Raw genomic sequence first — 12803 nt, forward strand, 5'->3', positions numbered from 1 at the left:
ATCCATCTTTGTACATCTTTTCCAAAGTCTGTTTCTTTCTTCAGACCTCTTTTTCCATTCTTGCCTCTGTTCCCTTGCCACCTTAACATTTTTTTCCACATTTAACATGGTATCCTTGCAGAGATTATCTCTATAGTTGTACTTCACTCCTGTAGAGCCATCGGATCTGGTGAGTTCTGAAGCACCCACTTTTAGAAGGCCTCAGTGCACATATGCCAGCCTTAAGTAGTGCAATTATTTCTGCTTTCTTCATTTTGAAGAAGGCATAAGATTTGAGGGCTGAGTTCAGTATTTATTTTTTTCCAGCTAGCCCATAACTAAAGATGAAGTGACTGAGTTATGGAGAACAATTTGCTTAGTAAACATAGGCTGCTTTCCTATTTGTAGAGCATTTACAAACAGTTTGGAAGTTGTTCTCCCTTCTCTCCCCTTCCACCTTTGTGTTTCTGGTTTTGGCCAATGCTTTGTACACATACAATCCTGTTCTGCTGGTTGAGTGTGAAAAATGTGCTTCATGTGCCTTTGGTGCCCAGAACTTGGACTTTGACCAGCTGTACGTGCTCTGTGTCTCATTCTGAGCTGGTGGACCTAACATGGCAGCAAGGGAGACTGGAGGAAACCTCATAGGGGTTTTGGATCTTTATGGAGAGGAATTAAGGAAAGGTAGCAGATAATGCATATTACAGAGATTTAATTTTTTTTCAACTTATTTTTGGAAGGGAAATTAAACATTTTCTTTTCTGGACCATGCAGACATTGTCTGAGACACTGTTCCTAAAAAAAATTAAACAACAACTGTAAAATGTATTGTCTTGATACAGTGCTCAAGTGTAACTTTCCTTTGTTGAGTTAATACAAAGTATGTCTGTCTGTGTGCTCTCAGTATTTAAGTGCACAGGAGACTCTCAGGCCTCACCTGTCTCATTCATTTGACTTTGTTGGAAGCTGTGACGATGCTGTTCCCATGCAGGGAAGCAGCGTACAGTCACATACAACATTACTGATGTACCGTACTGATGCATTGCTGTTGTGGTGTTTGCTGGCAGTAAGTATTTGTGCCTGAATGTCTAGATAGCAGTCAGATTATTGTCAAGATTATTTAACAGCTTCACTGAGCTCATGAAGAGAGTTGGCAATACCGTAATCTTGCTGTGTCAGGTTTTATGCTGGCTCATGCACAGCATGTGAATGTGCCATCTTGCCCATCAGTTTTTTTGTTGTAACAAAGCCTCACTGCTTTTTTTTCTTTTGATCTTCTGTTTTGGTGACACTGTTCTGTTAGTGTTTCCTTGCTTTCAGCTAAACTCAGCATGAAGGGGGTCTATGATATAAACTTCAAATACGGCAAATGGTTTAAGGGGCATCTATTTTGCAGTACCTTGTTTGAGCTGTCCTGTTGAAAGGCTTTGCATTTTTGTTGCCCTGCTTCACCTCCTTAAAGCTGGCACTGACCTCATGCTTCAATTTTCAAGCAAAATGACACGGAATTGCTGTTCATTACAAAGAAATTGTTATAGCTACCTGACAGGAAACAATCTGGGTTTAATTTGTAAATATGACTTAAATATGACTTTAAAAGTGTGAGCTGGAAAAGTCCAGTATAAATTTCTGCAGCTTGATCCATTCCTGGTGGAATTCCACAAATTTCCATGATGCTCTGCCATGGAGTAACTGGACTTTCAGCTGCAGTGTGTCTATCGTGGTGACATGCACTGTGTCTGTGCACAGTAATCCTACAGGTACTGAGAGGAAAGATGAGTTAATTAAGGTTCAAGAGCCAAGAGGCAAGACTTGAAAAGATACAATTTGTTTCTTCTGAGTAACAGGTTGGATTCAAAATACTTAGTGACTCTTAGGGTACAACTAGTAAGATCTGCAAACCAAAGTACTTCAGGGGTGTTTTTTTATAGTATTTCTTTTTTCTTTAAAAATTAAGGGATGATGATTAAAACTGGGTATTGTTACTTATTGCTGGTTCAATAGAGCAAGCAAGAGAGACCCCTCAACTCTCATTGGAGTTTATGAAGCCCAGCACTAGGCAAGGCTGGATACTAGGGCTGTATGTTTTAACAGGAAAAGAAAGAGAGTTGAAAATACAAAAGCGAAGCCACAGTAAGCTGGCTGCATTGTATCTTCATATTATTTTCTATTACTTTTTTATGACTAACTATGTAGCTTAATATATCATGATTTTGTATTTTGAAATGCGTTCCAGAAAACATGTGGAGTTTGAAGTCTGGCTGAGTGAATATTGCTGTTGGAACCTTACCTTAGACTTGCTTGAACATTTTACTATTTTTAATGGCATTACCTTAGGTTTTTAATTCAAGACCTGAGAGATGCAGAGAAAGAGTTTGAATAGAGTGACAAAACATTCATAAAATCTACCTGGACACAAATAAATTCAGACAACTGGCTGAAATATTGCATGTGAACATGAAGGTCAATGCGATGGTGCAAGAGTAGGAAAAGAGGGGAGCACCAAATGACGGGAGCAGAGTAATAGAAGGCAGAGAGGCAGATACTTCCCATCTTTGATCATCTCCTTGCCTGGAGGGGGAAGCCCTTCTCCCTAGTGGACAGCGGAGGAAAGTATAGAGGGCTGCATTGCTGCTTCTAGCTTCCTTGCCAGTTGTGGTGCAGAAGAAATGCTCCTGCACTTGGACAGAGCAACATCTTCCCTGCCTGATGCCTGCCCTTCTCCTAGCCCAGACCCTCTACCTATTGCCAGAGCTGTGACTGCCATTCTCAGTGTGAGCCTCTGCTTGTTATGATGGACACCAAACTGCCTTGTCTTGTGTTATCCCTGCCTACATCATTGGGTGATTAACTCCACTAGGCAAGAGCTCCCAGCATACTTTCTGTTCCTGTGGCTTGTCCTGCTTCACACCACTGTGGTGGTACCTTGCTGTGTGGGATGATTGTGGCTTTGCACATTGAAAAGAGACTAACAGCATCATGGTGATTAGCACTCAGTGCATGGTCATCAGCTCCTGTGGGCATTTCTGTCCCGGATTGCACCTCCACTGCACCTAGCTCCAGTTCGGAGTCAGGCTCTGCCCCTCTCTCAGACAGCTGCTGTCCTTGCTGACATGTGTCACTACATGTCTGTCCTGATGCACACTCCACTGGGCACACTCGCAGCTACGCTGTTTCTCTCAGAGAGGAGGCAGCTTGCAGGATCAGGGCATGCAGTGCATCTGTGACATCTGCCAGCTGACCTAGTGTGAGACTCCCTCCGCAGCGGATGTGAAGTTGGATCAGAGAGTATTGACAAGAAGAGTCATTTTTCCTTTTCCCTATACCTTCAAAGGCACAAACTGAATGGATACAATGTGGTGGTTTTATCTCTGTTGTCCAGAAACTGAAGACTGGCTTTTCCACAGGTGTGGCAGCTTCTTCTGCCTGTGTGGTATTCTTTCCCATGCTCTGATTTTTTTCCACTAGAAACCAATGGGAAATTGGCATTGGCATTGCCATTTATAGGGCAAGAAGAAATGCATTCTCCTCTTTAGGATGTCTTGGTCACCTGACCTGGACCATACCTGTTTCTTGCTGATGTTTGTTCTTTCCTATTATTAAGAAACAAATTGCTCCTGACTGGAAGGTGGTGGCATGGGCATTTGTTTTCAGCACTTAGAGATTTCAGTGGGAGATGAAGTTGACCAACATCTGGGACACTGCCACAAGTTTCAACAGTCAGGCCACAGATTTGTGACAAAGCGTGCAGGAGGACTAAATGTGTGATGTAGGCATTCTTGTGATTAGATTAGCATGGTGAAGCTGAAGGTCTTCATGGGTAGAAGCAGATAAAAGACAAGGGCAATAGTGCATGATATTCCATGAGCCTGCTTCCCAGTGTTTGAATGCAGAGAAAAAGTGAATGCAAGTCAGAGCTCATTTTGGGACTAAGCACTTTTACAAGCTGGTTTGTGGACTATAAAATGCCTTTGATTTCAGTGTGTTTTGTACTTTGAGATGGAGGCCTCATTGTCATTACCTGGGATATCCTCACTTATGATTAAATGGTAGTAAAGGGCAATGCAATTTTCACCTGCCCTTTGTATCTGCAGCAAAGGCAAAGTATTTCCTCAGTGATAATGGTATGGGTAAAAAGGATTTGTTTCGCAAAAGTAAAAGAAATTCAGCCTTTGTCTGTGTATGCACAAAGGTAGGAGAAGACAAAGCAGCCTATATTGGCTCACACCAATTTCTGACATGCAGGGTATGCTCACTGATCTTTTGTACTGTGTATTAGATAAATTTGGCCTGTGAGGGTGGAATCCAGTCCTGATTGAAGTCTCTGGGAAGTCTGCCAGAGATTCCAACAGGACCAGGATTTGAATTCTAGTCTGTATATCAATAATATTTCAGTATCTTCTGATCTTTAGGGACAACATATTTGAAATGCTTCAGATGACACTTGAATGGGAGAGTCAAGGGTCAATCCTTCTAACATGAGAACCAGTGGCTGTGCCAGCAGCTTCCAGCTATGTCTTGTTTCTTCCTTTGTCTGCTAATGGGAAATGATAGACAAATGTCACAGAGATCAGGGGTGGGACCAGTGTATGCAAATCCAAATGTCAAGAGAAAGCTCTGCCTGGCCCTTGTGTCAGTGTGCAGCAGGAGAACGATGAGGAAGGAAGTGGGAGGAGTGGAAATGGCATACCCACACTCACCCTGCCCAAGGGAATAAAGACAAATGGGGACTTTCCATTGCAACTGACTGGCTCTGAGACGATAGGTCCTACTGCTGCATGCTTAGAAATGTATTGCAGTGCTAGCAGCAGCACACTAGATGTTTGCACACCCCTGGAATGGTGGAGAACTCTAATGCTCCTTCCCCAGTGCTGAATTAGATAATGGATATGAAAGGGGGACCTGAGCAGCTGTTTAAAGCTATGGATCTTTTAGTTGCAAATCCAAGGACTGAACTCTGTGGCAGGGACAATGTCCTATAAAAAGGTCCCTGTCAGCACTTTCATGTGGTTCACTCTGCAGCAGCAGGAGCTGACACAGAGCCTGGCACCTGCAAGAACATATGGGGCACTCACTTGTGGTAACCGATGCTGTAGCAAGGGTGGGTGAAACCTGTTCAGCACCGATTTGAATCAAGGGCCTGGGCCATGGTGTGGTCCTGTGGGCCATCAAGAGTCTTCACGGCACCAACTGGGAATCTCTGTTCTACATAATGACTGCATAGTTTTGCTCAGGATGCCACAGAGATGTTAACTAATACATTAATCAGATTTTAAAATGTCCCACCAATGCACATAAGATTTTTTTACTCCTGTGAAAGATGAGGTGGAGAATGTACCTTATGCCACAAGCAGAGATTTTTAACAGATGTTTTCTTTTACTTAGTTGTCGAAATTCTAGGTAATTCTCTGCCTCCTTCTCATAGAGTCAGTGGTTGGTACATACCCGTGTAGATGGAAATGGAATGTTCTGTGAATAGAAACTGGGACTTTGAAAAATCTCCAAAGTTTGATTTTCTCATCCTAAGTATGAATTGAACTCAGCTGGTTTGCCATTGATGAATTTTCCTTGGAAGTCCTAAGAAGCATGATCAGATAAAGCAAGGTACAGGCTAGGTTGGAATAAAACTGTGTGTTCACATGACCTAATACATTTATTTTGCCTCAAGTCCCAAATAAGCTATTCTGTTTGGGAAGGAGTAAAGCTGCTTGATACCACTGCGTGTGTGTATACATATATATATACACACATACACACACATATACATAAGTTCATTATCTGCAGTCAACATGAACACTTGGCCAAGTTTACAGTAACAACTGCAGATGTGGTTTTACATGAAAGGAGCCTTAAAAATGAATTTATAGAGCAAAGAACCTCTTTAAATGCAAGCTTTACTATTGGTGATATATGATTGCCAGCAATATCCAACATGTTGGAATGAAGAAAGAGCATGCATGAGGTGTGAAAAAGGAAAAATCAATCTATTGAACTCCACCTTTTGACTTCAATGAAATTGTGCCTGTTTCTGAAAGACCTGAGTGGCACTGAATGCTTCTAATGCAGAGTTTAAAGGGGAGTGGGAAAAATAATTTCCAATGTTTTCTGACAGATTTTCATAGAAAACAGATTTATTTGTTTTGACTGAAGATAGATTAAAGAACTGTAATTCTTCTGGTATTGCAGTAGAATGCTTGCCATACCTGCATTTCATGGGTGCCAGATTAAACAAGTCAAGCTTAGACAATGAGTGATGCTAGCTGAGCTGCTGTCATCTGCAAAGGACAACGAAGAGGTTCTGTTTTCATTCCTGTGGTGGAGGAGGTAGAAAGAAAAGGCAGTGGTAGTCCTTGGGATACAGTGGATGTCATGGTATGTAGCCAGCTCAAGCAAAATATTCTTTATGCTTCTCACTGACCGGTCCTTTACTGACTTGAAAGGTCCACACCTCTACACCAGGGTTTTGGAACAACTGAAGTGGAGACAGATGGGAAAATGGCATACTTGGATTAATAGGGTACAACTCACAAAGCTGCTTGCAGTCTCAGTTTATGTCAAGCTTTAATGAGACATTTGATCCTTTTTGTGGGAGTATTTAAAGAAAAAAAGTGGACAATGACAGAAAAACTTAGATCTTGTGTTACCATCTGATCCTGCAGGGAGGACCGGTCATAAGTCGGAGGTCCAGCTGCACGCATGTAGACTTGGAAGCCATTCCTTTACTACCCCTCTGTAGGAAAGGGTCAGAAAGAATTTCCCTTTATCACCTTTCAGCCCTTCTCTGCAGCAGACATTTCTATTTTTAGGATTTGGCTTTTTTAGCATTGATGTTACTGTTTTATCTAGAGGGCAGGGCTGAACTTGGGGCCTGGTTGTGTTTTAGCCATCTGTAAATGCACAGTGAGAAGAATTTGCAACTGGTGGAGATAACATAAGGACTAAGAGGCACAAAACTGACTAAGGCTCAGTCCCTAAGGCCACAAAGTAAATCAGAGGTGTGGAACCAAGCAGGAGTATCCCCAGTTGCTGGGTTCACCCTGAATGCTAGGCTCTGGGCCATGGTATCTCATTGGCCTCCCTGTTCTGCCCTGGGTTACTTGAGTTCTTCTGGAAATTCTGAAGCAGTTTCTCTTTGCACTGTGCCTGCCTCCTGCTTCTTGGGATAAGGAAGGGAGGACAAAAAGGGAGGGAAAGGCTAAGGTCATGGTTTTTTTTTCATGAAGAAACCTGATATTGTCCTTTTTACTACTGTATTTGGTTTGTGTGGCAAGGTTTTTAGTAGTGAGGGGACTGCAGGGGTGGCTTCTGTGAGAAACTACTGGAAGCTTCCCCTATATCCGATAAAGCCAGTACCAACCAGCTCCAAGATGGACCCACTGCTGGCCAAGGCTGAGCCCACCGGCGATGGTGGTAGCATCTCTGTGATAATGTGTTTAGGAAGGGGGGAAACAAAATGTGTCTGGGCAAGAATAACTGCAGCTGGAGAGAGGAGTGAGAACGTGTGAGAGCAACAACTCTGCAGACACCCAGGTCAGTGCAGAAGGAGGCAGGAGGTACTCCAGGTGCCACAGCAGAGATTCTCCTGCAGCCTGTGGTGAAGACATGGTGAGGCAGGCTGTGCCCCTGCAGCCCACAGAGGTTAACAGTGGAGCAAATATCCACCTGCAGCCTGTGGAGGACCCTGCACTGGAGCACGTGGATGCCTGAAGGAGGCTGTGAGCCCATGGGAAGCCTGTGCTGGGGCAGGTTCCTGGCAGGACCTGTGGACCTCTGATGAGAGAGGGGCCCAGGCTGGAGCAGGCATGCTGGCAGGACTTGTGGCCCTGCAGGGGACCCACACTGGAGCAGTCTGTTCCTGAAGAACTTCATTGCATGGAAGGGTCCCATGCTGGAGCAGGGGAAGAGTGTGAGGAGTCCTCCCTCTGAAAAGGAAGGAGCAGCAGAGACAACATGTGATGATCTGACTGTAACCCCCATTCCATGTCCCTCTATGCCACTGCAGGGAAGGAGTAGAGAACTTGGGAGTAAAGTTAAGGTGGGGAAGGTGTTTTAAGATTTGGTTTTATTTCTAATTATCCTACTTTGATTTGATTGGTAATGAATGAGACTAAGTTCCCCAAGTAGAGTCTGTTTTGCCTGTTGTCGTGGTTTAACCCTGGCTGGCAACCAAGCACCACGTAGCCGCTTGCTCACTCCCTCTCACCCAGAGAGGGATGGGGAGGAGAATCAGAAAGGAATGTAAAACTCAAAGGTTGAGATAAGAACAATTTAATAGATAAAGCAAAAGCCACGAACATAAGCAAAGCAAAGCAAGGAATTCACTACTTCCCATGGGCAGGCAGGTGTTCCGCCATCTCCAGGAAAGCAGGGCTCCATCATGCGTAATGGTTACTTGGGAAGACAAATGCCATGATGTTGGATGTCCTCCCCCTCCTGCTTCTTCCCCCAGTTTATATACTCAGCATGACATCATATGGTATGGAATACTTCTTTGGCTACTTTGAGTCACCTGTCCTGGCTGTGTCCCCTCCCAATCTCTTGTGCCCCTCCAGCCCTCTTGCTGGCAGGGCCCAAGAAACTGAAAATTCCTTGACTTAGTATAAACATCACCCAGCAACAACTACAAATATCAGTGTCCTATCAACATTGTTCTCACATCAGAGCCAAAAGACAGCACTGCACCAGCTACTACTGAGAAAACTAACTCTATCCCAGCTGAAACCAGGACACCTGTGATGGTAATTGGTGAATAATCTCTCCCTGTCCTTGGCTGGACCCTAAAGCCTTAAGTTGTATTTGTATTTTCTCTTCCCTGTTCAGCTGAGGAAGGGCAGCGATAATGTGGCTTTGGTGGGCACCTGGCATCCAGTCAGGCTCAGTCCACCACAATTTTTCTGTGCTTCCTGTAGGTCCCAAAATTTCTACCAGCTCCCACAGAACTGGGGTCCTACAGCGTGCAGGATGTGTCTCTGTTGGTAACCCCATTTCAGTTGACCAGTGTGAGAGGCTTGTTGGGCTAAGGAAGGAAGGGAAGGTACCTAGTATACAGTGCATGCAGATGTCTTTAGATAAGAAGGGAAATTTAGCAGAAAATCTGTCGTATTCCAAAGAAATTGAAAGCCAAATCCCCTTGCTCTCACCTTCAGGTGAATGAAGCTATTTTCTGCCCTCATTCTTTAATGAAGAGTGGGTCAAACTGCTGAGAGGGGGTCTGGCAAGAGCTCTGATGGATCTGCATGGACAGTCATCACAGCTTGCAATCTGCCTAGCAGTTGTCTGTGTGAAGCTTACCCTGGGCATTCATAACACTGGAGCAGTGAGCGATCCTGTGTTAAGGAAACAGGCATGACCTTCAGCCTTTTTGGGCCTGAAGGTCACCAGGAGGAAATTTGCAATTGTTTCACTGTACTGGGAGGGATGCAAGATGGCATGTGCTTGCACCATGCTGTCACCAGACATGGCCAGCATAAAGCCCTGTGCAATATAAACAGCCATACTATATTAGGGAATATGCTTTGGCCTGAAGTTTATTGGCTCAACCAAGTTGAAGCTGGTGCAGTGGCTCAGCATAAACATTGCAGACTGGGAACTCATTCAGTGTAATGGAAAGGTGACTGGCAGGTCCTGAAACACAGACATTTCAGTTTGTTAAAGACCTGAGCAGAAGTTCGCATTTTCATTTGCTTGTTACCAAATCTAGCTCATCTGTTTTTAAGGTCCCCCAAGTGCTGAGCTGTCTCTGAAATCAGTGCTGGGAATAGGGTGAGGACAGTCTTAAATCTGACCCAGATCAGGAAGTTATTTTGCTCTCCATGCTGGAATTATACTGGTATGTGGTTGTGTGTGTATTTCTACCTAGCCAATTTATTGTTTGCTTTCAAAGAGCATATTCCCATTAATTGCTATTAAAATACTTTGTCATATATTTACAATTACTGTGCATTCTTCTGATTTTACCTTGATGAAAGCCGAAAGACAAAATTTTAAACTCTGTCATGGGATGAGGCATAAAGGGAAGTGGGATTAGCATGTGTGTGTTTTGTATCAGGAGGGATTAAATATGACTGTCCTTGAAGGAAGCAGTTTTTAGCAAGACAATGAAAAATGCAACAAATTTTAGCAATAAACATAGTCAACTGAAGATCAATGACATTACGCGAAGTGCAGAGATGAAAAGGAGAGGGAGAGTCTAGTACTGCTTTTTAAATGAAAAGTGTTTTTGTGAGGAGATGGTATTTGCAGGGCACATACTTTGCTGGTAAATATAGGTAAATTACTTTGCTTATCAATCTCTTAGTCTTAGCATGTCTTCAGGAACACCACAGGGTTCATCAGAGATCATATTATCTAAAGGTTCAGTCTCAGAATCAAAAGAGATAGGGACCCTGAGAAGACACTTGTATGTGAGGCTGTGGAAAATCTAAGGGTCTGAGCAAGAATTATCCTCAGTAGATTCTGAGAGGTATTTAAAAAAAAAAAAACAAACCAAAACAAGAAATAAGGTCAAAGATCTCTGTACAATTTTTCCCTAGGTCCCTCTTCTGAGTCTGGTGGTGGAAAACTCCTGAGAGTTCACTTCAGATTTTTTCAGTATTATTTCAGTTATGTAAATGTTGAAAAGACGCTGAGGGTCTTGTTTTGAGATAGAAGCAACAAAATATTAATTTTTATAGTCCACCCTTTCACAGTGTAAAACTAGTCCATATTCCAGTAATTTGCATATGTGTGTTGGATGTCAGGGGAATGGTGCTGGTCAAATAGTTTCAGAGATCTACTTCTATTCGCAAAAAGAAAAAAATAATTCTGCTTCTTTAAAATTTATTGATGACTTCTGGTTGAATTAGGTGCAAAACATACCTGGAAATAATTTGGAGAAAAAAACTGAGATATCAAAACATTTTCCATTGTACTTTGCAAACCAAAATTTTTATATTTAAATTAAAACCAAAGAGCTTTTCATTTTCCCCCTGTGGTTGAATGGAACATTACTTTTGATTTGAAGCAGTTTTCCAAGGGACAATTTCCCTCTTTTCAGAAAAGTGAAACTTCTTTTGTCTGACACCAAATTATTAAAAATGTGTAACAGGGGGAAAAAAAAAGCAATCAGCAAGTAAAAAAATAAAAATAAAATCGCTTTGCACACCTGGGAAGGTCACACAGTAAGACATTTTCACACATGGCTCTGAAGGCAGGCCCTGGAGTGGAGCTGGATGGAGTGTTACGTTTTATCTCAGGATGTTTTCACTCATGAACAATTTTTATTTTAAAGAGAGAAGCATCAAAATGTGCATGTTCCTGAAAATGGTTTGTAGAAAATACTTCAAATAATTGGTACCTTCATCTATAAGCAAAGCGATTTTTAAATCTTCTGAGAGGCAAGAATTCTCTGAGAACTCTGATTTTATATTTTTTGTGGAAATAAGAAGCTATTTTAGAGACATACATGAAGTTATTGCCTAGTAGTTTTTAGAGGCTGAAAGATAAGTCATTTATGAGAAGACAGTGAACAGCACTGAATTCTTCAAGAGGACCTGATATGGCTTTGTTAACTAAAAGTTGTATGGTTGACCTGAACTCCACTTCCCAAGTGCCTTCCTCATTTTTAAAAAAAAGTGATTTGGCTTGCAAGTCATCTGAGTGTCATGAAGTGGCTGGACCTCAGTCCTTCAAGAGGAGATACTATAATAAACCCTAGACATTCTCCCAAGAAGTCCATCCATCTGATCTTCATCAAACAACAGAAAAGCACCCTGTAGATGGAGGAAGGTTGCTGCAGCAGGGAACTCCTCGTGACTGCTGTGCAATCTCCTCTGTGTTCCTGGGAAGGAAAGAGGAGAGGAAGAACAGAAATAGTTTGGGTTGTTGTTGTTATGCTCCTCAGCTTTCCTCATGAGGAAGACAGCTTGAGCTTTTGAGGATGAGTGATGGTGCTGAGGTCCATGTAGAAAGGGAAGGGGTGGAGGTACTGGCTGGGACATTTGGGGAGGCGATGGGGGAAATGTGAGTGCACAGAGTATGGAGCTGCAGGAAGAGAAGGGAGTGAGCCTTAGTCAGGAGAGGTGGAGAGTGGGATGCACCTGGCTGGGGGAGAAGTCATGAAGGTGCAAATAAATCAGGTGTCAAAGCATGGATACTTTGGGGAGGTAAAGGGTGGAAAAAAACTGGGATTCTCAGTTCTAGCACAAGAGGTGTCAGTCTAACAATCAGCGCTTTATATTTTAAATTCCTGATGATGACCGTACTCTACAGATTAAATGCTGCTGCCTGTTGCAGTCTTGGTTCCTGTGGACTCCATCATCTGCCCTCTATGCACAGAAACCCAGCATGCTGCTTCAGATTTGCTCCGTGTAGTCTACCATTCCTCCTTTGATATTCATCTCCCAGCCAGGGGGGAACCACATCAGTCCTGCAACTCATGAGCTCTCTAGCAAAGGAACTGGTGCAGGATTTAGCTGTACACGTGGGCTGAGATGAAAACATTTCTCGGGAGAAACCAGCAGATTTGCTGTTCTGTGTCCTTCTTACATGGTGGTAAGAGTAAATAAACAAAAGATTTGAAAAAATGTCTTGTTACAACTTGCTTTTTATATAATTGTCGATTTGTGCATTAAAAAAAAAGCAGCAGCAATTATAAAGTCACTATCAGATTTGCAAAATTAATGTTTCCTTTGAACCTCCACAAAACAACCCCAGCCAGCCAAACATGAAGAAATTCACAACAACAAAGTTTTAAATCCCTCAATCCAGGAACAAATCAGAAAGAAAAACACCCCCAGGAAAAAGTAAACTAATAAAATAACCTTCACAAAACCCTTGCCTTCAGC

General features: G+C 42.8%; 1 protein-coding gene across 8 annotated transcripts in view; it reads left to right on the forward strand.

Annotated features, from left to right (window-relative positions):
• The window catches only part of CALD1 (caldesmon 1), a 202748-nt gene that overhangs the window by 89440 nt on the left and 100505 nt on the right, over positions 1-12803 (forward strand). The gene's annotated exons all lie outside the window — the stretch shown is intronic.

This window comes from Falco peregrinus, chromosome 6 (genome assembly GCF_023634155.1).
Source record: "Falco peregrinus isolate bFalPer1 chromosome 6, bFalPer1.pri, whole genome shotgun sequence".
Classification (NCBI taxonomy): domain Eukaryota; kingdom Metazoa; phylum Chordata; class Aves; order Falconiformes; family Falconidae; genus Falco; species Falco peregrinus.